The sequence below is a fragment of the Pteropus vampyrus genome, unplaced genomic scaffold (assembly GCF_000151845.1).
Source record: "Pteropus vampyrus isolate Shadow unplaced genomic scaffold, Pvam_2.0 Scaffold139, whole genome shotgun sequence".
Taxonomy (NCBI): domain Eukaryota; kingdom Metazoa; phylum Chordata; class Mammalia; order Chiroptera; family Pteropodidae; genus Pteropus; species Pteropus vampyrus.
In genome coordinates this window covers 2196378-2220265 of record NW_011888920.1, presented here as the reverse complement: position 1 = coordinate 2220265, position 23888 = coordinate 2196378, and the positions used below count along the sequence as shown (strand labels likewise).

Here is a 23888-nt window from a genome sequence, read left to right as displayed (position 1 = left end):
TACTTCAAGAATTTTTTGGCTATTCTTGGACTTTACATTTTCCAAATAAATTTTGACATTATCTTATCAGTTTCCACACATACCATACATACAAGTTGACTAGGATTTTGATTATGACTGTATTGAATTGAGATGCATTTGGGAGGATATTTTTATAATATTGTTTGCTCCAACTAATAAACATGGTATTCTGCAAGCAGTTCACTGATTTTTTAAAAAATAATATATTTATTTCACCATCTGTTGGATCACCTTATGTTATATTTCTTCTTAGATACTTGCTTTTTTTAGTGCTATAAGTGTTAATACCATTTGAAATATACTAGTGAACAGAATTGAGAGTCCAGAAGTAAACCTTTATTTATATGGGCAGATGATTCTTGACAAAGAAAACCCAAAACATATAGTGGGGAAAGTAAAGGCTCATCAATAAATGGTGCTGGGAAAACTGGAAAGCCACCTGAAAAGAAAATGAAACTAGACGGTTGTCTATCACCACACATCAAAATTAACTCAAAATGGATTAAGGACCTGCATATAAGACCTGAAGCAATAAAATGCATAGAAGAAAACATAGGAACTAAACTCAAGGACTTTGGACTTAAAGAAGATTTTATGAATTTTACCTCAAAGGCAAGGAAAGTAAAAACTAAAATAAATGAATGGGACTACATCAAAATAAAAAGCTTTTGTTCAGCAAAAGAAATTGTCAACAAGGTAAAGAGACAACCATCCGAATGGGAAAATATATTTGCAAGTAATGCCTCCAATAAGGGTCAAATATTCAAAATATACAAAGAACTCATACAACTCAATAATAAAAACACAAACAATCCAATAAAAACATGGGCAGAGGATCTGAACAGACTCTTCTCCCTAGAGGACGTACAAATATTTGAAAAGATGCTCAACATTGCTAGCTATTAGGGAAATGCAAATCAAAACCACAATGATATACCATTTCACACCTGTTAGAATAGCTATCATCAATAGAACAAATAACAAAAGTTGGAGAAGATGCGGAGGAAAAGGAACCCTTATACACCGCTGGTGGGACTGCAAATTGGTTCAGCCACTATGGAAAACAGTATGGAGGTTCCTCAAAACACTAAGAATTAATCTACCATATGATCGAGCAATCTTTCTACTGGGCATTTACCTCAAAGACTTGAAAACCCATATCCGAATTGACATTTGCACACTGATGTTTATAGCAGCATTATTCACAGTGGCCAGGACATAGAAGGAGCCTAAGTGTCCTACGATAGATGGTTGGCTAAAGAAGCTGTGGTACACATATACAATGGAATATTACTCAGCCATGAGAAGAGATGAAATACTGATATTTGCGACAACCTGGATGGACCTCGAGATAATCATGCTAAGCGAAATAAGCCAGACTGAAAAAGTAGAAAATCACATGATATCACTTATATGTGGGATATAAACCTAAAAGCAACAAATGAATAAGATGAACAAACAAAGACTTGTGAACATGGACTATAGACTAGTGGTTATCAAAGTCCGGGGAGAGGAAGAGAGGGGAGGTAGGTAGGGTAAAGAGGGTCAAATATGTGGTGACAGAAAGAAATCTAACTATGGAAGGTGAACACACAGTGTAACTATATATATGCCTTACTGTTAAAGTGTACAGCTGAAACATTGGATTTCATTATCCAATGTCATCATAAAAAAATTAATTAATTTAAAAAAATTCTACCAAAAATATATATTAGATATAGCTGCTACATATAAATGTAATTCAATATTTAAATATTGCCGTCATGTGCAGTAAACTTGCTAAATTTACTTATTTATTCTATTTTATTTGTAGATTATTTGGATTTTCTATGCTTACAATAAAATTGTGAACATCGATATTCTTATTTCTTCTTTTTTACTTAAGCGTCTTTACATTTTCTCTCCTTATTTCATTGGCTATGACCTCTTAGTACAATAATGAGTACAAGTAGTGTTAATAGATCTTACCTTTTTTCCAGTGTGTGATTGGAAGCTTTTAACAGTTCATCATTGAAATATAACGGTTGCTGTATTTTATTGTAGATGCAACAGAATAAGAAATTTTCTCTCTATTTTTATCTTACAAAGAGTTTTTTAAAATAATGAATGGTTGATGAAATTTATTAAATGTTTTCTTGCATTTATCAAAATAACTCTTTCTATTTCATTCAATGCATGTGGTGGTTTTTATAAAGCTATATTTCTAATGGATTATATTTATGAAAATCTATGGTAGGTATATATATTACATATTATTTATATACATTATATATACACATTTTCATTTTATACTTTGCTGAATTTGGGCTGTTATTCTTTGTTTAGGATGATTACATCTCTGTTTATGAGAGATTGCCTGGTAATTTTCCTTTCATATACTGTTCTCAGATTTTGATCCAAATATATAGTCTTCATAAAGTGGTATGGGGATCATTTTGTCTTTTCAAAAAACAACATTATGACTTTGTTAATTCTCTCTTTTATATTTATTTTCTGCTATTAGTGACTTTGTATTAAAGGTACTAGTTTTTTCTTAACTTTTTAAGGCAGATATTTAAATCATTGATGTTTCAGGTTTTTTAAAAAATATATAATATGAGGCAGAAAACTATTACTCCATGAGGAGTTCTTTCTGTGTCTTAGGAGATTTAATACATTGTGTTTTTACATTAGTCAATTCATTGATATTTTCCCTTAAGTCCTTTGTTTTCATAGCTCTCACAAGTCTTCAAATAGGTGGCATATAAACTACTTTATGAAATTTTCCTAGTTGTCATGTTTGGAACAGTTGTGACAATATAAGCTCATCTTCCATAGCCAAAAATAGTTGTCCTAGTCATCATTTTTATTTTACAAGAAAAGTTAACAATTCCGCAACAAATTTCTAGAAGAGTCTAGAAAGAATGTCATTTGGGAAACAAATAAATCCATTATTAATACCTGATCAGGAAAAGAGAAAATACAAGAATGTCATGATAATATTTTCAGATATTTGAACAATTGTTATATACAAGAAAAATTTTATTTAATGTTGCTTTATTTATAAGATTTAACTAAACCTAATAGAGAAAAGAAAATTTTGGTTCCATTTAAGCAAGTCCATGCTGATAATTCAAACTTTTATAAGTAGAAAGGGCTTTTCCCTAAAGTGCAATGCTTCCTAGCACTGTGAATGACTAGGAAGAGGCTTGAATTCATTTTAAGAATGTTTAAAGAAGTTATAAAATGAAAAGAAGAATAAATTCTGAGTAAATCTTGAAGAATAATATATAAAGATTAATTAATGAATTGGGTAGCATACATTTTCCAGAAAGGAGAAATGTTCTGTGGAAAGGTGTGGTGATAAGGAAGTGCAAAATACTTTGGGTGGAGAGGGTTAACAAACAGCTTTCTCTGGGGAGAGTTTATGTTGGTCAATCACAGAGCTAACTTCTACTAAGAGCAAAATTCTATCAAAAACTCTTTAGTAATTTATTGTACATATATTTGTGTTTTCTGTAATTTCCTATGGGACTGTAAGGCTTTTAATAGAAGCTATTATACTTTTTAACTCTATATCCTTTCTTGAAAACAACAGCAGTTTAGAGGAGGTTTTAAGGAGGAAAAAATAAATAAACTAATATCAGTATTTTAAAAATGTTATCTTGAGAATAACCAGAAGGACGGAAAGCCATACAGACTGGAGGCAGAAAGTCCAGTTAAGAAGATTTCTGTAGTTGAAACATTTTCTGTAGCAGAACAGTTGTGACAATATAAGCTCATCTTCCATGAAAGAAACCATGGAGAGAGAACTGATATAACTCAATAAACTGACTGTAGAAAACTAAGAAAACAGAGAAGTGACTTCCAATCCACATGACTGGAAGAATGTTGGTTTTATTTGTGGAAACTGACAGGAAACATTCCCATACTATGTGATACTTCTATCATAGTGTTCTTATTTTTCTACCTTCATATCATGTATTACAAATTATAGTCAGTTTTCCACTTTCTATTGTCTAATATCTGCCCCCATTATGGCACTTTTATAGACGTCTGTTTCTCTCATTGATATCCCTGTACTCCCATAGCATTTATAGTTATTGACACATCTTTGAGTAATTATTATCTGATGGCATTTTGTTTGTTATCATGTTAAATGATTAGTTCATATTTATTTTTCAAGCTAGAATATAAATTCCTGAATGCTAGGAACTTCTTGTTTAAATTCTATCTGAATGTTAAATCCTGTTTTATGTAATCATTGATATACTCTACTGAACTAGAGTTGGGCTAAAATGAATCTTGACGAATGAACAGAAATGTTTTTATCACCATACCAAGATTTAGGTATTTCTGAAGCTGCTTGACTTTTAAGAAACCAAAGTGACATAAACACTTAGAAATGTTAGATTTACTGAAATTGCCAAGTGTACTCTGAGTTCTTAATTATAGCTAATGTTCACCTCCATCATCCAATTTGTTTTCTGCTGCAGCTAACCTAAATGTAATCTCTTGAGTTTGCAATTTGGGTAGCCTTTTCACTGAATTATAAAGGTCAAGGAATTGGATTTTTAAAGTATAATAAAAGCTCATCTAAAAATGGTTTAAATAATGCAGACATTTATTACCTTATATAAGAAAATATGTAGAGGATGAGTAGGCCCCAGGCCCAGCATGTCATAGATTTACCCTCTTACATTAAATAGCATTACTCTTAACTGATTTTAGCAGTTGCAAGTGTCACATCTAAATAAGACAATAGACAAAGTACAAAAAAGGGTTGTCTCTTACTTTATCTCTTTATTAAGAGTAAAGGACTCGTTTTAGCAGTTTCCTATTAGATTTGTCCTTATGTCTTATCGGACAGAATCTCATACCCAATCCTAAATCAATTACTTAAAAATGCAGTGAAATCAACATGATCGTCTTAGGCTCATCCTGATCTACTCTCTGTTGTTTCCCCCTATTCATGTAAAGAAAAGGGTGGATAGCTGAATAAAACCTGGATGACACTAGAAAGCAGAGGGAAAACAAAGATTTGTGGTAGGTAACCAACAGGGGGAACTCTAGAAGTTCTAAAATGTTCATTGCTCGAAAGGAAGAATTTTCTTTGGGGAAAAGTATTAACTAATTTTGTACAAAAAAAAATGAGATTTGTTATTTCCGTATATTATGTATAGTAAGATTTTATATGATAAAGTTAAGAAACAATATAAATCATTAAAATTTCCTTAAGAATAACACAGATCACAACAGGCCAATTACCACATATAATAAATGTAGAAGCATGTTAGAGTATGACATAGTATTCCAGAGTATTCTCTAAAAAATTAAATTTTACACACATTATTTATAATATTGGGTGACAGTTTTGTAAATAATGTAGGAAGGCCTGAGAGATTCCAGATTACTATTGACTAACTTAAAAGTAATTTTCAAGCTTGTCATAAAGAATGTCATTTGTCACTTGGTAAAATGATAGTTATACCAACATGCAAATTAGTTTTGGAATATTTTTAAGATAATTTCTTTAAATATCACAACAACAAAAAAATAAATCTCAAGTATTACAGCCATAATTATATTTCTATCCATAGATCTATCATCTATCTACCATTTACCTATTATCTATCTACCTACCTATCATCTATCATCTATCATCATCTATCTAATCTTTGTATCTACATATCAATCTTGTAATCATAACTGATACATGCAGTAATTTTAGGCTCTAAATTTAATATTTGTCTTTTCTGCTTAATTTTTTCCCTCTAATCTTCTCTGACATTGAGTTTCTTAGAAATGATAAACATTCTTAAAGTACTGAAGTTAGGCAGAGTCTTGGGAAATACTCTGGTGAACAGAAAAAGGGAGCACAATAATCTTTCACACAACTCTTTCACTCAGCAACCCCAACTCTCTGACTTGGGACCCACTTATCATTAATAATACAGAAGGTCTCAGACTTAATGATAGTTTGACTTTAGATTTTTCAATTTTACAATAATGCAAAAGAAATACATATTCAATAGAAACCAAACTTCAGATTTTGAATTTTGATCTTTTTTAGGCTAGCAATATGCTGTAAGACAGGGATTCCCTAACCGCTGGGCCACGGACTGGTACTGGTTCAAGGCCTATTAGGAACTGGGCCACACAGCAGGAAATGAGTGAATGAGTGAGCGAGCTAGTGAAGCTTCATCTGTTTTTGCAGCTGCTGCCCAGCGCTAGCATCACTGCCTCAGCTCTACCTCACATTATCAGGCATTAGAATCTCACAGGAGCACCAGTCCTTGGTGCCAAAAAATGTGAGACTGCTGCTGTAAGATAACCTCTGATGATGCTGAGCAGTGGCAGTGAGCTGCAACTCCCAGTCAGCCACGCGATTATGAGGGTAAATAACTGATACACCACAGGACACTGTGCTGCCAGCATATTTTGGATATTGTGTTTTGCGTTTTTGCATCCCACCATGTCTACAAAACACCATCTATGTCTTTTGTTCCTGATGACGAGAAGAAGAAGGCAATTGCTCTTGAAACTCAAGATAATAGTCCAATTGTAGGCTAACGTAAGTGTTCTGAGCACATTTAAGGTAGGCTAGGCTAAACTATGATGTTTAATAGTTTAGCTGTATTAAATGCATTTTCAACTGATTATATTTTCAGCTCGGGATGGGTTTATCAGGATGTAATTCCACCATAAGATGAAGAGCAACTGTACAGAGTTTTTAAGCTCATCTAGATCCCCTTATAGTTTTAGGCCAAATAGAACAAATAAACATTTATGGGGGGAAAAGATCTTAGATGTAATTCATGTGATAGATATCTATTTTTCATTATATTAGAATGAGGCTCCAAATGGGCTCTTCCCTCTATGGTGGACATAGAGAATGGCATCTCAGTCTTCCTGACTTTTTGGAAGTCGGCACCAATATTTATGATGGAAATGGTCTGAGGTACATGAGACATAACAACCATTTTTGGAAACTCTGCCAACTCTTGCATTCACTTGTTGGGTTTGGTCTTGCTGTATGGCTTGGATGAGTTCTGTACCAGCAAACTATGTAAATTTTTATCCCATTTTGGATAAGCAAATGAGGACCTTCGTTTAAGGGTGTTTTAATTTCTGCATTTCTTCTCTCGCCATAATGAAAGCAGTAACAGTGTGGTAGTGGTGTTGGTACAGAGAGATTGTTGAGGATTTTCCTTTGTAGAGTTTAGAGACAGATATGTAGGGTAGCTGAGATGGCAAAAGTGTAAGCATTGAGACCAATAGTCACTAGAAATTCTAAGGGGAAATAAGGTTGCCAAGTCCGAAGTGCTGGATGAGAAGTATCATCCTGTCAGAAGACGACTGGTAATTGCCATCAAGTCTGACTATCGTCTGTGTGAGGATTATCTAATCATCTTGACATTGAGCTCCTGGTGAGGGAAGGAGCATCAGTGTAGGTAATGAGAGTTTGATTAGGCTAGCAAGTAAAATCAGACCATGGCAGTTTTGTGGCAGCAGTGGTTCTTCATCATAATTAATGAGGAAAACTGTTGATTATTCCACTGTATGAGGATATGTGGATGCCCCTGCTTCTGAAAACACTGACCACCATAAGCATCATCATGTCCATAAGGACCCTAAAATCTATAATGCATAACATTGAATTAAGAAACCTGAAACATCTTTCTTATCCTTGACTGAATAATCATAGTAGCTACAATTCATTGAGAACTTACTGACAGTCACTATGCTTAATGCTTGACATTTATCATTTCATTTACACTTTAAACAACCCTATGAGGTATACACTTTAATTATCCTCATTTTACACATAGAAAAATGGAGGCTCAGATGGCTTTAAGAACCTTGTCTAAGATCACACGGCTTCCCAAGATTCATAGCTAGAATTTTTATCCATGACTAACTCCAGAGCCTATGCACATAACTAGTTTGCTACAACAGTTTGCTGCTCAAGTGGTTTAAAGGAATAATGTTAAAATTGAGTCAGATTTGTTTCCCTCAAACACAGGAACTATTTTCTCTTTCAACTTTCATGCAAATTCTCTAATAAGCTCCTAAATATCTACATTTACATGGAATTCAGATTCAAATATAATGCAGTGGTCATGCTACTTGACAGTAATCCTGCCAATTAAGCACCAGTCCTAATTGGAGGAATTTTGTACTGTGCATACACACTCACTGTATTCTCTGTGAGCTTGCAGCTGCTGGCACAGACATCATTAGAATCTAGGAAAACAACTATTTCCAAGAGAACATCAACATAATGAAAAACATGATATGTCAGGAAGTAAAGAAATTTGAATAAAAGTTAGTGAATGGGAAAGCAAACTGTAATAAACCAAGTGGAATCCTGCCTGAGGTTCAGTGTCACAGTTGCTTCTGAAAAAGAAATTGAATATTTTAGTGAAAACGAATGGTCAGATTTTTGTTGTGCAATTTATATGACAGAAATTTCAAATATGATGCCTGTTTTACTTTGATCTCTTCCTTATTTTAGTGTGTGTGTGTATTTTAGTGTTCACATGATAGAATTCTCTCATGTTTCGTGGTTCTTTCCAACTTCTTTTAGGTAATATATCACTAAATGGGCACTTTGCCTAAGCTTTTATTTTTCTCAAAGCAACACTATAATAGCTCTTCCCTGAATGACAAGGTTGTAGGTTTTACAACCTGAGCTGAGTAGAGAAGGAAACATGTATTGAAGTCTTTTTTTTTTTTTTTTTAAATTTACTGCTCATTTAAAATGAAATTCCTCCCTTTCTTTTCTTGATTTTTGCTGTGGGTATTATGCAGGCACTAAATAATTTTAAAAGAGTTTATATTTACAATTAAACTCTGTGCCTAATATGTTCTTTTTTGCTGATATTTATTCCAGCAAAGAAAACATCCTACATGCCTCTTTTCCTCCTTACTCTTCTTCCTCCCCAGGTCCACCACGATTTATCTAAGAAAATTCGGTCATGTTTCCTGTGATCCGTGGTAAAGATCTGTAATTCCCACCACTGAACTTAATGTAGATTGTAAATATCCCAATTCACTTTCTGCTTTATTCCCTCTAAATATCCTCAGCTCACTCTGTGGAAACCTGTTTTTGGTCCACACCTCTGCTTCAAGCTGCTGAATCTCCATCCACCTTTAAATACAGCATCTCTTCTAATTACTTTGCTTCCTCTCTCCTATTGTCAGTCAAAGCCTTGAAGAGCAGTGGGAACTCACTGTCGCCACTTCCTCAGCTTCCATTCATTCCTCAGCCTCCTGCAGTTTGATTTCACTTCCCAACAGTGCAGGTGAAGCTCATCTCCTGAAGCTCAATGATGACCTCCATTCAGCAAAAACTTCAATATTTATAATTTTTGGTTACTCCAACATATTAAATTCTGTTGAAAATCTTTACTTCTTGACATTTTCTATTCACTTGCTTTAAAAATTGCTATGCCTTTCTAGGCATATACTTGTATACTTCTGACCACTTATTCTCTGCTTTCTTGGTGAGATTCTCTGCTTTCTTGATGAGATTCTTTTCCGTTTCCCACTCTGTAAATGTCCTCCTGTGTTTCTATGTTTAATGTACTTCTCATTCTACATATTCCTCTTGCATGATTTAATCTATTTTCATGATTTCAGTACCTAACATGTTTGAAAAAATATATACTGATGTTCCACAACTGACAGTATCATCCTCCTACCAACCACATCACAGATACTGAACTCTTATGCAGAATGTATACTTGACACCAAGAAAGTTCATATTTTTGGAATGCTTATTATTTTGCTGTATACTATATTAATCTCTTTAAGTCTTAGCTACTACTCTCCAAGAAAGGGTTCGTTATTCCCATTGTTATAAAGAAACCCAATCTCAAAGAACATTTACTCGGTAGTATTAGTGGTTATTTCAAGGACAAGATTGAGCATGAGGTTTTTCTGACTCCAAAATCCATCATCATTCCATTATCAGTTTTACCTTCCTAGTCTTATACTCAAAAGCCTTACATTCTTGCTGAGTAGCTGGAACATATAAAAGCCTGGCATTCAGTCTTCTCTGTCATAAACTATTCCTTAACAGTCCCAGTACAATTGTGTTCATTCCAACTTTCAAGTCATTTTTTTCCCCATGGAAGTGGTGAAGAATTATTCGGTGTCTATCAAATCTTAAGTCAGCTCATGTGTCCATCTCTAGCACAAAGACTTTTCTGGATCTTCCTGCTAACACTGAGTGCCCCTTCCCACCTCTGAGCCTTATGACTATTTGCATTCAGCCCAAATTCTTGAAAAGTCTATTTTGTTAGTCCATTATTTCTTATATGCTGGCAGAAGATTCCAAGTAAAATTACTAGGTACTGGCTTTGCTGCAGTACCTAGAAAAGTACTAGCAGAGAACGGCTGCTTAATAAATATATCCTTAATTTTATTGAATTTAAAATTGAACTAAATTGCTTTGTGACTTCCTCTAATGCTGGAAAACGGGGGGGCGGGGAATGCTTAGTAATGTAAAACCAATGCTGATGTGAAAAGGAAAGCAACAAATGATGGATTATATAAGTCTGTAAGAGGAAGTGTTTTTGCATCTATTCCCAGCTCAGTAAATCAAAAATAGCTTGCCAGATGTGACTCTCAGTTTTCTATAAAATTCATCATTTTCTATATGCATTTAGAAAGCAAAGAAAGAATTTTATAGATAGCCACACCTAAAGAAAATTAGGACTGTCTTGCTTCCTCCCTTCCTTCCACTCTCTCCTTCCCTCTCTCTCTCTCTCTCTCCCTCCCATCCACCTAACACAATCTTTATATTCATCTATCTTTATATTTGCATAAAAAACACTTGACTATGGACACCGAGCTGAGTTGGGAAAATTTCAATTTCAAACAAATAGACTTTAATATATCAAAGATTTTTGATGCTGATTTAATAATAATAAAAGGTTGAACTTGGTAACTTTTGAGATCTCTTCTAGTTCTATGATGCTGTAATTCTGTAATATAGCACTTTAAGTAACTATATGCTAAACAATCAACAAAACTTAAGTTTCAACTTTAACTTGATGGCTCTCAGAAGTAGCAAGTTCAACTTTGCAGCTAGCCTGTCTTCTCACTACCCCCATAGTAATTAATTTTTTCTTGGTCTCTCAGGTGATAGCCCCTCTCCTCGTACACTGTCCTTTGCTTAGACAAACTTCTACTTTGCTTCTGCTGCAAGAGTGTATATCTCCAAAATGATATTTTCAGTTTAGAATCTATTTTAGTCATTTACATTACCTTGGAAACCTGGCCATATGAGTCATAGTTTAAAACACAATCTGTTCCTTTCCAAGCTACCCAGAGACGGCCCCATACAGTGTTGTTCTAGGTTCCCACATAACTTAAAGGGAAACTCACAACATCCGGAACCCTGGATATCCTACAAATGAAGGAGGAGGATGTTCTCAAATTCCTTGCAGCAGGAACCCACTCAGGTGGCACCAACTTTGGCTTTCAAATGGAACAGTACATCTACAAAAGGAAAAGTGATGACATCTACATCATAAATTTGAAGACAACGTGGGAAAATCTGCTGGCAGCTCGTGCCATTGTTGCCATTGAACATCCAGCTGATGTCAGTGTCATACTGTCCAGGATATTGGCCAGCAAGCTGTGCTGAAGTTTGCTGCTGCCACTGCAGCCTCTTCTATCATTGGCCACTTCACACCTGGAAACTTATTAACCAAATCCAAGCAACCTTCTGGGAGTAGAGACTTTTGGTAGTTATCGATCCCAGGGCCAATCACCAGCCTCTCACAGAGGCATCTTATGTTAACCTGCCTACCATTGCTCTGTGTAACACAGACTCTTCTCTGCGCTATGTGGACATTGCCGTCACTTGCAACAGCAAAGGAGCTCACTCAGTCTGATGTGGTGGATGCTTGTCTGAGAAGTTCTGTGCATACATTACACCATCTCCCATGAACACCCACCGGAGGTCATACCTGATCTATACTACAGAGATACTGAAGAGATTGAAAAGGAATAGCAGGCCACTGCTGAAAAGACTGTGACCAAGGAGGAATTTCAGGGCGAATGGACTGCTCCAGCGCCCGAGTTCACTGCTGCTCAACCTGAAGTCACAGTCTGGTCTGAAGGTGTTCAGGTGCCCTCTGTGCCTGTTAGGAGGTTTCTTACTGAAGACTGGAGTTCTTAGCCTGCCGCTGAGGACTGCTCTTCGGTCCCCACTGCTCAGGCCACTGAATGGAAAAGAATGACCACTGAATGTTCTTAAGCTATTCTTCTACAGACTCTTAAAATAGAGATAAGATTGACAGAAAATAAATAGTTTCTAAAAGTGAAAAACAAAACAAAACAAAAAAACACAATCTGCTTATGTTATCTTATATTGTCCATAGCTGTATTTTATTAAGATGAATTTTAAAACTTTGGTGTTTATAAGAGTCATGAGTGGTATTTGCAAAAATACAGGTTCCTAGCCTCTAGCCCAGAATTTATTATTCAACAGTTTTGGGGAAAAGCTGAGATGTTTGAATTTTTATTAAGCATGCCATGTAATTCTAATGTTGGTAATATGGTTTTCTCTGGAACAAACTTTGAGAAACTCTGATGATTGCTATTTACTCTTGATACTCTTTTCATGCTATACACTAAAGCACTTAACTTTAAATACAATAAAATATCAAATATCACAGTAATAGTTATAACTTTAGAAATTGTTTTGTGTGTGGTGACATGATACTCTTATGAATATATAGACTTCGTATTTCAACCCAAAACCATAAGTTGAAATTTGCATTGAGAAATCATATTGAAATGTTTATAAAATTATTCAAGACATTATATAGCATACTTTTCAATGTTAAGGACTTAATTAATAAGCTAACTGTAATCATTGTATTACATAATTACTAATTAATGTGTTTGTTAACAATGGATCGCTCTGGGACCCTGATGTCAACAAACATGATGAGAACACATTCTGGAACACCACCTTATAAGAGAAAGTGTCTTTTAATAAGCTCTTTTTTATAAATCTAATAGCATTTAGCTTTAGATTTAGAATCTAAATGCTATTGACTGCGATCCAAGAGAGATCTGTCTTATTGCAAACCTATAGAACATCATATTACAGCATGTTTCTGGTTTATTTTAAGGCTAATATGTAGCTCATTTATGTCAAATAGCTCAAGATATCAAAGCATAAAATTTAGAAAAAAGGGATTTTTAAAAGCATTTATCAGTTAAGTTTAAGTAAATACAATCTTCAGATTAGAAATAATCTTGGAGAGTATCCAGTCTCATCTGCTTTACATGGTAGAAATTTGCTTTCTTAATCATCCATTCTCTAAATTTAGTCCAGGTACAGGAAAAGATCTTTTTTGTTTTGAGGTGATCTTATCCTCTACTTGATAACAATAATCTTTAGAACCATCTTCCTTATATTTAATCAAAATCAACATTCTCATAATTTCCGAGCTTGAATTTACTATGGAATAATTCTACTTCCTATTTCATATGATAGCAGAGGAAGAGGTGGAGTTTTGTAGGGTGGATTGAACTAATGTATTTCGTCTTCTGTTCTAGATGTTTAAAATGTATTAGAATTTGTTCACCTCATTTAATCTCTATGAAAAAGGTGTTATCCTCCACTTCTATTACATTATAGGAAAAGATGCTGAGACTTGGAGAAGTTAAGCATCTTGTGCATGGTCACATTTTATAAGGATGGGAGTCAGACTGGAACCTAAATCTTCAGTCCAGTTCATCTCTTAACATTCTAAGTCTTCTAATGTATTGAGTGCTGTCATTCAACCTTTACTTTTTTCACATCTATTGTGTGCCAGGCATGTTAAGTAAGCACTGACAATGTAGATATGAACAAATCACATGTTTTCTGATCTCAAAAAAAAAAAAAAAAATGGCAATGCATATGTATCATTCCTGACTCAGCCAGAAACACAAACAGCCTTAGAAAGGAGCTGGCCGACTTGAGTCAACCAGTGGGAGCTGGTTAATAGTTATGTCTTCCTCATTGAACGCTGGGGTTCCCATTTCTTTGAAAGCTATACAGTGCTTCTAGTGTACAGATTTTACTCTCTGGCTGCATAAATCCTCCCCCGCTGTATACATGCTTTCTCAGTCTATGAGATGTTTGCCTTAATGAACTGCTGTTCTTCCAACAGCTCTGGCTTCTCAAGCAATTATTTAACTCAACAATTGGCTTTTAAAGTTCAATAATTCTCAGTTCCACAGCATGTGTTTGAGAGACAAAACACTCACACTACTCTTTCTAGCAACATTGTGTCAGTCAGCAATCTTCCTCAGCACAGATGCGAGATGCTTGTTTGGCAGAGGGCACAGCACAGTCATGTGCTGAGCTGTCACTTACTTTGGCATGTGTTTCTCAATATATTCCACACTTCTAATGTCTTTCTGTTTCCTAATGTGTCAGCTACAATATAATAAGTTTTATTAATTACTCAAGATACTATGCATTTCAGAATAACCATAAAAGTCAAGGAAAAATTTTGATATGCAAGTTTCCATTTAAATGTAAATAAAGGAAGTTACAATTTGATCTGAAATTTGAAATAGAGATAACAATATTACTGATTTATTAAGAAATAGATATTGTTTGTCCTTTGTACACAATGTAGACTTGGCTAAATTACTTATTCTTTTGGGGCATTATTTGCCTTATCCTAAATAAAAATTTAGGAAAAGTTTGTTTAGAATTTTAGAAAAGTTTTTCTAGAATTAAAAGTCCATGGTTCCATGTGTATGCTATAGATTTTATCTAATATATTTAAAATGATGTATATAAATTATATTCCATATTAAAGTTATATAATTAATATTATTAAATAATTTTACATAACAAGCTTTTCTAAAATCAAAGAGTGGAGGAGAAGAGAGAGGCCTTCTATTAAAGTGTGTCAATAATTATATATTTTTGTGAATATAATAATTACAGTAAATATTTATGTAGCATTTACCATGTCCTAGGCATTACCTTAAGTTCTTTTCATATATTAAACCCTCACATGATCTTTGTAAGGAAGATAGTAATATTAATCCCGTATAATGAGGATCCCATATAATACTGAGACCCAGAGAAATAAACTAAATTTCTAATGATCACAACCAGAGTTGTGAAGCTAAATACTTGGATCCTGAGTCTATACTTAACCACCATACTATGTTGTATTGCTGCAAAATTTGCTGGTGAAGTAGCAGAGAGCAGCATAGTTTGATTAGGGACCAGCGTAAGCTTTAGTGAGGCCTATCCTCTATCACAGACGTGATCTTGAAGAAGTTACGTCATCTTTCAAGGTCTCTAATATCTCAAAATCAAAATTTGAGAATAAAAATAATTCATCTTTTCTCTATGTTTTCAAAAGATGGCTTGTATTCTAATAGTTGGGTTCTTTAAGTCTGTAATCAAGTAATTAAGATCTTTTTAAAATTTATTGAAATAAAAATAAGTCAATGGATAAAACATTCTATTTATTAATTCTATAATTATAAATACTAGAATCTAAGATCAGATAAATATCATTAAACTCATTATCAAATATTTATTTTAACACTATAATATTTATGATATTATACAAAAAGCATCAAAACTTTCATTTCCTGGTATCTTTAATAAGATCGAAAACTGAACTAGGTGGTTTTTGAGACCCCTCTAATTTTTCAGTAGTTATTATTTAACATGGCTCCCAAGTGAACTATACCTCCAAGAAATTTTTTGGCCCTGTCCCCTTAAATCTTAGATGATCACTTTTGATAAATTAAATGTATCCCATGTAAGCCTGTATGACTTCTGAGACTAGGTCAGTTGTCCTGTAGCTTCTGCCTTGGCCTCTTGGTATACTCACTTTTGGAGTCCTGGGCCATCATGGAAGAAGTCCAACTATCCTGCTGAACAGAACTTCAGACTGGAAGTTCTGGAGGGAGACTGAAGGGTGAGGGTCTGAGCTCAGGCTTCCAGTTGTCCCCATTAAGATTCTAGACATATGAATGAGAGTTTTTTGAATTCTCCAGATCAGATCGACTGTCAGCTAAATACCATTGAGTGAACTCAAACAGAATAATTAGCCATCTGAGTGCCCCACAAATCATAATATATAATAAAATGGTGGTTATTTTAAACCTCTAGGTTTTTGCAGTAATTACCCCCCCAAAAAAACAAAGATAACCAATAATTTTAAAAGTAAATGATTCAACACATTATAGAGCCATCACTTCATTATTAGATTGTATTTCAGCATATTCAGCAATTAGCCTTGGCCAATATGGCAATGCTGTTGAAGTTCAGTAAAAGTGTTCAGTGGTATAATGAAAAGTCATTAGTAAGTTTGGAGTCAGAAGTAATTCTAACCTCAGTAGGTAATAGACTCTGTGTCAAATCACTCTTTTAATCTCATTAGCAAAGTTAGAATAATATTACATTTCTCATAAAGGATTAAATATAATATTAAACACCTAAGAGTTAATTATTAGTAGTAGTGTTATGGGTTGAATTGTGTTCCCCCAAAATTCATATGCTGAATTCCAAACCTCCACTACCTTGGATGTGATTTTATTTGGAAATAGAGTTGATGTATATGTATTTAGTTAAGATGAGGTCGTGCTGAATTAGGGTAGGCCCCAAATCCAATATGACTAATGTCCTTCTAAAGAGAGAAAATTTAGAGGTAGATCCACATAGAGAGAAGATAATGTAAAGAGACACAGGGGAAGGATAGTCACCTATAAACCGAGGAGAAAGGCCTATAACAGAGCCTTTCATTAAAGGCCTGAGAGACAACCAATATTGTCAACACTTTGATTTCAGATTTCTAGTCTCCAGAACTGAGACAATAAATTTCTGGTTTTTAAGCAATCCAATTTGTGATACTTTGTTATGGCAGCCTTAGCAAACTAATACAGTAGCACTGCTGTTCCCATATCCAAACCTGTAAATATGCAATGATTCATGCAACCTGATACTCTCATTTTAGGAAAGTGGTCTATGTGCTACTAAACTTTTACCAAGCTGTAACTTTTTAAAGAAATTTTGCATCTAAAAAAGATCATTTGAAAAACATTATTTGAAGAATTATCAACATTAGAAAGTTGTTGAGATACATTCTTTGGAAGAGAGATTCCTAATATTCATCAATTTGAGTCACAATTTGTGGTCAATACTGAATCTCCATTTTTTAAGGAGTATTTTAGGGCTAAGTTTGCAGGGCAAAGCAATCTCTTTTTAATACATAACTGATGCTAGCATGTTTATATAAAACATGTCCAGTAGGAACGGACTAGGGAACAAATTAATTCCAATCAAAAAATAATCCAATCTGTCACTAATTATAAAAACAATTGACAGAAAGATTGTACAGCCTGCTGCTCTCATATAAACAGTAAAATTACCATGGCTGTGACAACTCAACAATAAAACAGTAGCACTAATTAGCATTTGACATCTATGCATTATGGAAAACCCTGAGAATAATAGAATGCTTTAATAAGTTGAATTTTTATTTACTCTTATTTGATATTATTAAGCACTATTTGTATATCTAATAGCTTCATTGTCTGTCGCATTAATTTATGGGAAAGAGTGAAAATACGTATATCACATTAACAGCATCTCAAGACAGAAAACCTCATCTTATCAGCTACTAAGAAGCATACAGGTAGAATTCTAATTTAGGCATGAAAATCTGCAATTACAGATTTCACAGTGACTCTCAGTAACCAATTCTGGCCTTTCTTTTTCTGGCCCCTTCATAATAGAAACAAGTAACTAAATTTGTAACACAAAATAACCATCCTTTGCCAGAAAATATATTAAAAATCTCAATCTGTAGCCTTCTATTATTTATAAGATAAAAAATGACCAATTCTACTTAATTTATTTTTTCAACATATATATGTGTATATATATGTATGAATATATATTTATTACATATATGTGTATATATATGTACATAATTTGAGATGGGTCAAGTATGGTTCTAAGTGTTGGAGATATAGAAATACAGAGGCAAAGTTCTTCCCTTAAAGGAACTTATGTTCTGGTGAGAGAGAATGGCAATATATTAAAAAAAAAACCCCAGCATATTAAATTAAAAAAAAACAACAACCAGATAATGATAAGTTCTGTAAAGAAAAATATTGCAGAGGGAGAGGCTAGAAAGGAAAGGGTGGGACTGAGGTGGTGAGGGATTAATATTTGGTTAGGTTGTCAGGGAAGGCCCCTGAGCAGGCGTATGAATGACATGAAGGAACCTATCGGTTCTAGGCAGTGAACTTTCCAGGTGGAGGAAATATTGAATATAAAGTCTCTAAGGTGGAAAATACTTAGATCTTAGAAAATGAACAAGAAGGCCAATGTGTGGCTGGAGAATGACTGAGGGGGAGAATTCAGGGAAAGAGGTCAGGATGTGGACAGAGGCCAAAGCATGCATCTTAATCCTCATCCTGGAGCATTGACCTAATTATTATACTTAATTAACAAATTAGGATAAGGGTACTTTATAATATGTGATTACTGAATATTAACATTTCAAAGATAGGAAAGATTTCCAGTACTGAAAGAACAAAATAATAATTCTTATGACATAATTTCAGTTGTGCCACTAACTTTATACTAATGCGCAGTAGCTCAGTTAACATATTCTAGACTCAAGTTCTCTATCTTTTGAATAAGGGGATAAGATTACATCATTGTACTTCTTTTTTCAACTCTGAAAATTGATGAATTTAGATAATGTTCCTTCAGTAGATTGAAACAATAATCCAAATCCAGCAAGAAGAGGAAGAATAAGTGGAACCACAGTAGTCTTTAAATTTTTAAACTATATATGAGGTGAAAGAGTCCTGAAATACCTTGAAAATTCCTAGGAAGTTAACTACTTTTAGGTTTCAGAAAATACTGTGATCATAAAGAAAAAAGGATCTCATAGATGTTTAGTACTTTCTGATTTAATGCTTTAAGGTTCAATTTAAAACCTAGTGATTTTCTTTATGACATTCTCAAATATATCATTATAATGCACTCTGACTCTATTCTTCCCTATTTTTAAAAATACATAATTCACATACTATAAAATTTATTCTTAAGTTTAAATTTTAGTGATTTTTAGTATATTTACAGAGTTGTGTAACCAGAATATTTTCATCAATCCAAAAAGAAACATCATGCCCAGTAGCATTCACTCCTGTTCTCCCTTCACCTTCTTCCCTAGGTAAACATTAATCTTTCTGTTTCTGTGGATTTTCATATTATGGCTATTTCATATAAATGGGATCATACATTATTTGGCATTATTTTTGTCTGGCTTCTTTCACTTAGCATGATTTTCAAGGTTTTCAAGATTCATCCATATTATAGCATATATCAGTGTCCCATTACTTTTCAGCTGAATAATATTCCATTGTACCAATATAGCACATTTTGTTTTTCCATTCACCAGTTGATGGACACTTGCATTGCTTCTACTTTTTGACTATTACAAATAATGCTGCTATGATCCCTCATATACGAGTTTTTGTGTAAACACATGTTTTATAGGAGTAGAATTACTGGATCATATGGTAACTCTATGTTTAACTTTCTGAAGAACTGCCAAACTATTTCCAAAGCAGCTGCACCATTCTCCATTCCCACCAGCAATGTGTGAGCGTTCCAGTGTTGCCATAACCGTGCCAGTACTCTAACATATTTTTGGACTAAGCAACAGATGTGTTTTGGAATTGACGAGAGGCAGAAAACTTTTTCAGATCGCATGATATTGGAATTCAAATTTAAAGAAATTTAAAGTGAACTATTTTGCAAACACTTTTTACTGTGGCTATTTATAAAGTCTCCTTTAAGATAAGTGCAAAGAAGCAAGGCATGTGAATGTTCTTATTGATTCTTATCATAGCATATTTTTTACCTGTAATATACTCAGAATAATACTTTATATCATTTTTTTATAATTTAGAGACATTTTATATATCTGATACTCTATCCCAGGGAAAAGACAATTTATAGATGGCCCCTAACACAGCTCAGAGTAAAATGACATGGCATGACTGTGTAGTCATAACAAGGTGATACAGAACAAGATTGGAGCTCGGTGCTAGACTCAGAATGGTACTGAGAATATAGGTTAAGCTTGGCTTCCAAAAGACATTACTCTGTATCTGGAGTATTATAATCTAAATTTCTCAGATATGTGATCAGTATTGTGAAGCAAAAACATATCAAGATGTTTTCACGACAACGAATAATCCATGAAATGACAATCATAAGATATTTAGAACTTCAGAAAGATAGTTTGGGGGATGTGTGAAAAATAAGTAACTGGCTCCCTGCCCTGAGATGAGAATCAGTAACAATGTTGTTGTTCCTGGGGTGTGGACCTAGCGCAAAAGTGTGACTGTTTTAGGAGAGGTCTGAAATACTAAGCAGGTAACAAAAACAAGTATGTGGAAAAAGAAGCCAAAACTAAAACCAAATAATAAAAATTATATGTGGAGATACACACTTGATCTTAGGCGTAGGAGTCTCGTTATGTGAATAAGAGCATAAAGATGAAAGTCTGATCTGTGAGAAATCATTGATTAGCAATGGCTTTGCTCCATGTTAGAGAGAAGCACACAAAATTCCTGAAACCTGATGATGAGTCCTGGACCGCTGTCTCCCTGTTTCGCCTTGACAGGAGGCTGACTCAGGAAAAACAATTGATCTGTGGTTATCAGGGGTTTTTAATCTATCTATATTCTGTATATGAGGTAAAGTGATTTAAATCTAAACATACTGAGTCTGAAGTTGCTTATGTATTTTGTTTCTCTAGTTTGTTTTATCCTGAAAATTGGGGAAATATTGAAACTATGGTGGGGAAAATCAGGTTTAATCTGCTAAAATCTGCAGGGTATTGTATTTAAGAAGGAAAATAAGGTTATGGGCATCATCACGATAGATACATTTTAACAAAATGGGACTCATCTCTGTTTTTTTCCATTATTTCACCTCCTCACCACCTCAAACACACACATACACATGCACACACACGGTCACCATATCTAATTGGTTCACTCTTGTTAATGTGTCTCATACTTGCCCCCTTCTATCTTCCTCTTCAGTGCTTAACCACTTTTTAAAAATTTTTAGACATTCCACAGGTTACTAATCCTCTCTGACACCAGTTTTCCTCAAACTTTTTGCTCTTTCTTTTCACTAATTTTCACAACACTGCCTGAAAGATATTATAAAACCTCTAACTATTCACATTATTTCCATGATAAAAACTCTTCAGAAACTCTATATCACTTTTAGGATAAAGTCCAAAACGCATAAGCATTATGTCTAGAGTTAACCCTTTCCAGTCTTATCACTTGCGAGGGCCCTTTATTCGCTCCATGTTTTGGTTACTCAAAGTCAATTTAAAAATTACTTAATACCAGAAAGTTCTTTTGCTAGATTCTGGGTATCTGCATTTGATGTTTTCATTTTTAGGAAGGTTTTTTTCCTCCTGACCTTTCATGACTATTAACTTTTTCTATGAGCTTTCCTTATTCCATAGGACATATCACAGTATATTATAATTTCCCTTTGTCATATTGGTTTGACTGCTTTAACATCAGTGTCACCTCTTGCATGTGAACTCCATGGAGGAATAGATTGTGTCTTAGTCATATTTAGTTATTACAATCCTTGACTCAGAGTAAAGTTCTCAATAACTTTTTGATTAAAATCAAGCATGTATGCCCAAATGTATGGATAATAAAGATATAGATTTAGAGCTATCTTTCATTTATGAGGGTCTTGAACCTGTACTTTGGAACTGTACATTATTATTTACTACCTGTGTAAACTTGGGAATGTCAAGTTAATAACTTTTCCATACCTTAATTTTCTCATATGTAAGATGAGATTAATACATATAGCTACTACAGGAAAATTAATGTAAGATTTAAATAAAATAAAACATGCAAAGGGCTATGGAAGTGGCACACAGTAAGCATGTAACAAATGTTTGCAATGATGATGATGATGATGATGATGATGATAATGACAATTCTAGCTGTGATGATGATGACAGTGATAATCATATCTGCCATTTAAATAAGCTAGCCCTATATATTTGTTTCTTTTTGGAAACTGTGGAAAGAGGAAATGAAACTTTTATTATTAAGCACTGTTACTTAAATAATTTTTTCACTTAATCCATTCAACCTATTTTTATTAGTAAGGAAGCTGAGACAAAGAGAGGAGAACATATCTCTAGTTCACACAGCTTAGATGTGTGCACACATTAACTGTTAGGCATTTTGTTTAGGACTCTAACATGGGTTATATTGGGTCATTTCATTTAGTTCTGATAACAATTGCTTTGTACAACTGAGGATGAGCTATTTTCACATTCTATAATCATAATTGTTAAACTCTTACCTCTGTCTAAGTTCTTACAAGGAACTGATCTATAGTGAAGTATATCTTAAACAAAAAAGGCAGTTTATTTCCTTCTGGTTCTTGAAATTCTCTGTTGCAATGAAAGGACCTTGAGGTTTGGAAGAAGATAAATGAAGTGTTCTTGCTCTGCTTTGCATTTTAGACAACATCTAAATATGACCATTCTTTAAAGGAGATATAAACAAATTGAAACAGTCAGAGGGGAAAGATCAGGATGATGAAGTGACTCAAAAATCAGATAATGCTAAAAGCAGTTGGAGGAACCAAGAGAGTAGACTCAAGGAATAAAAAAAAGTGACTTTCTTTGAATGCTTGATGTTCACGGTGAGTGAACATTTTTTTTTTTTTTCATATCACTATAACAGGCAGAATTGAACCAATGGATAAAACACACAGAGAAATGTATTTAACCTCAATATAGAAAACGATTTTGTAATAAAGTTTATAAAAAGGTCTAGCTCATAAGAAACCAAGATCTCAGTTGCTAGAGGTGATTTCAAAGGAAATTCAAAGTGGTTTAATTTGATGACTTTTAAGATGCCTTCCAACTCAGACAATCTATGATCTTGGCTAGTTTATGGAGAATGTATAATATTTCTAGCACTATCAACCTCATCTGCCTTTCCTATCATCTTATTCCAAGTAGATTTAATAATTATTTTGTGCATCTACTAGGTACAGTCTCTGTTTCTGTTATAATGTGACCAAAGATAATGCAGAAAGATTGTGAACTTGAAATCAGACAGACTTCATTTCCAACCCTGAATTTATCACTTATGGTTTTGAGGACATTATGTAGTTTGGCTAGGCTTTAATACTTTTATCTCAAAAATAAGAATACCGTTCATTTTATAGTAAGATTTAATAAAGTCTCATATGTGAAGTATCTACCACATGGTAGTGGACAACAAATAAAGCCATCAGTAACCATCTGATAAACAATCGTGACATGAATAACTACTAAGAGAAAATATTTAATTTATATTCCTGTAAAGTTTTTGTTAAAGTCTAACATACAGACAGACAAATGCTCAAAGTATAATTGGTTGGCTGGATGAATTTTCTTAAAATAAATACTTTTTGTTCTTTAACAAATATGTAAATTTTATCTTTCTTGTAGAAGGATGGTATCCAATTCAAAGGATATAATAACCACACATAATTGGGAATGTAATATTAAAAGGACTGAGTTAGTACTGGGAAACAATATTTTAAAACTATTTTATTATACATATAATTAACAAATTGTAAGTGCATAGGTTTACAAATTTTGGCAAAGTAAACACCTCGTAACCAGCATCCAAACAGAAAATTACCTCAGAAGTTTCCTCATGCTCTCTCTCAGTCTCTAACCATATGGTATATATTCATTGTTTTATATATTTATTTTTTATATATATTTGTTTTGCATATTGAGAAGTGCTTCACA

General features: G+C 33.7%; 1 pseudogene; it reads left to right on the top strand.

Annotated features, from left to right (window-relative positions):
• The window catches only part of LOC105297477, a 32175-nt pseudogene extending 19901 nt beyond the window's left edge, over nucleotides 1-12274 (top strand).
• The last annotated feature ends 11614 nt before the right edge of the window (nucleotides 12275-23888 follow it).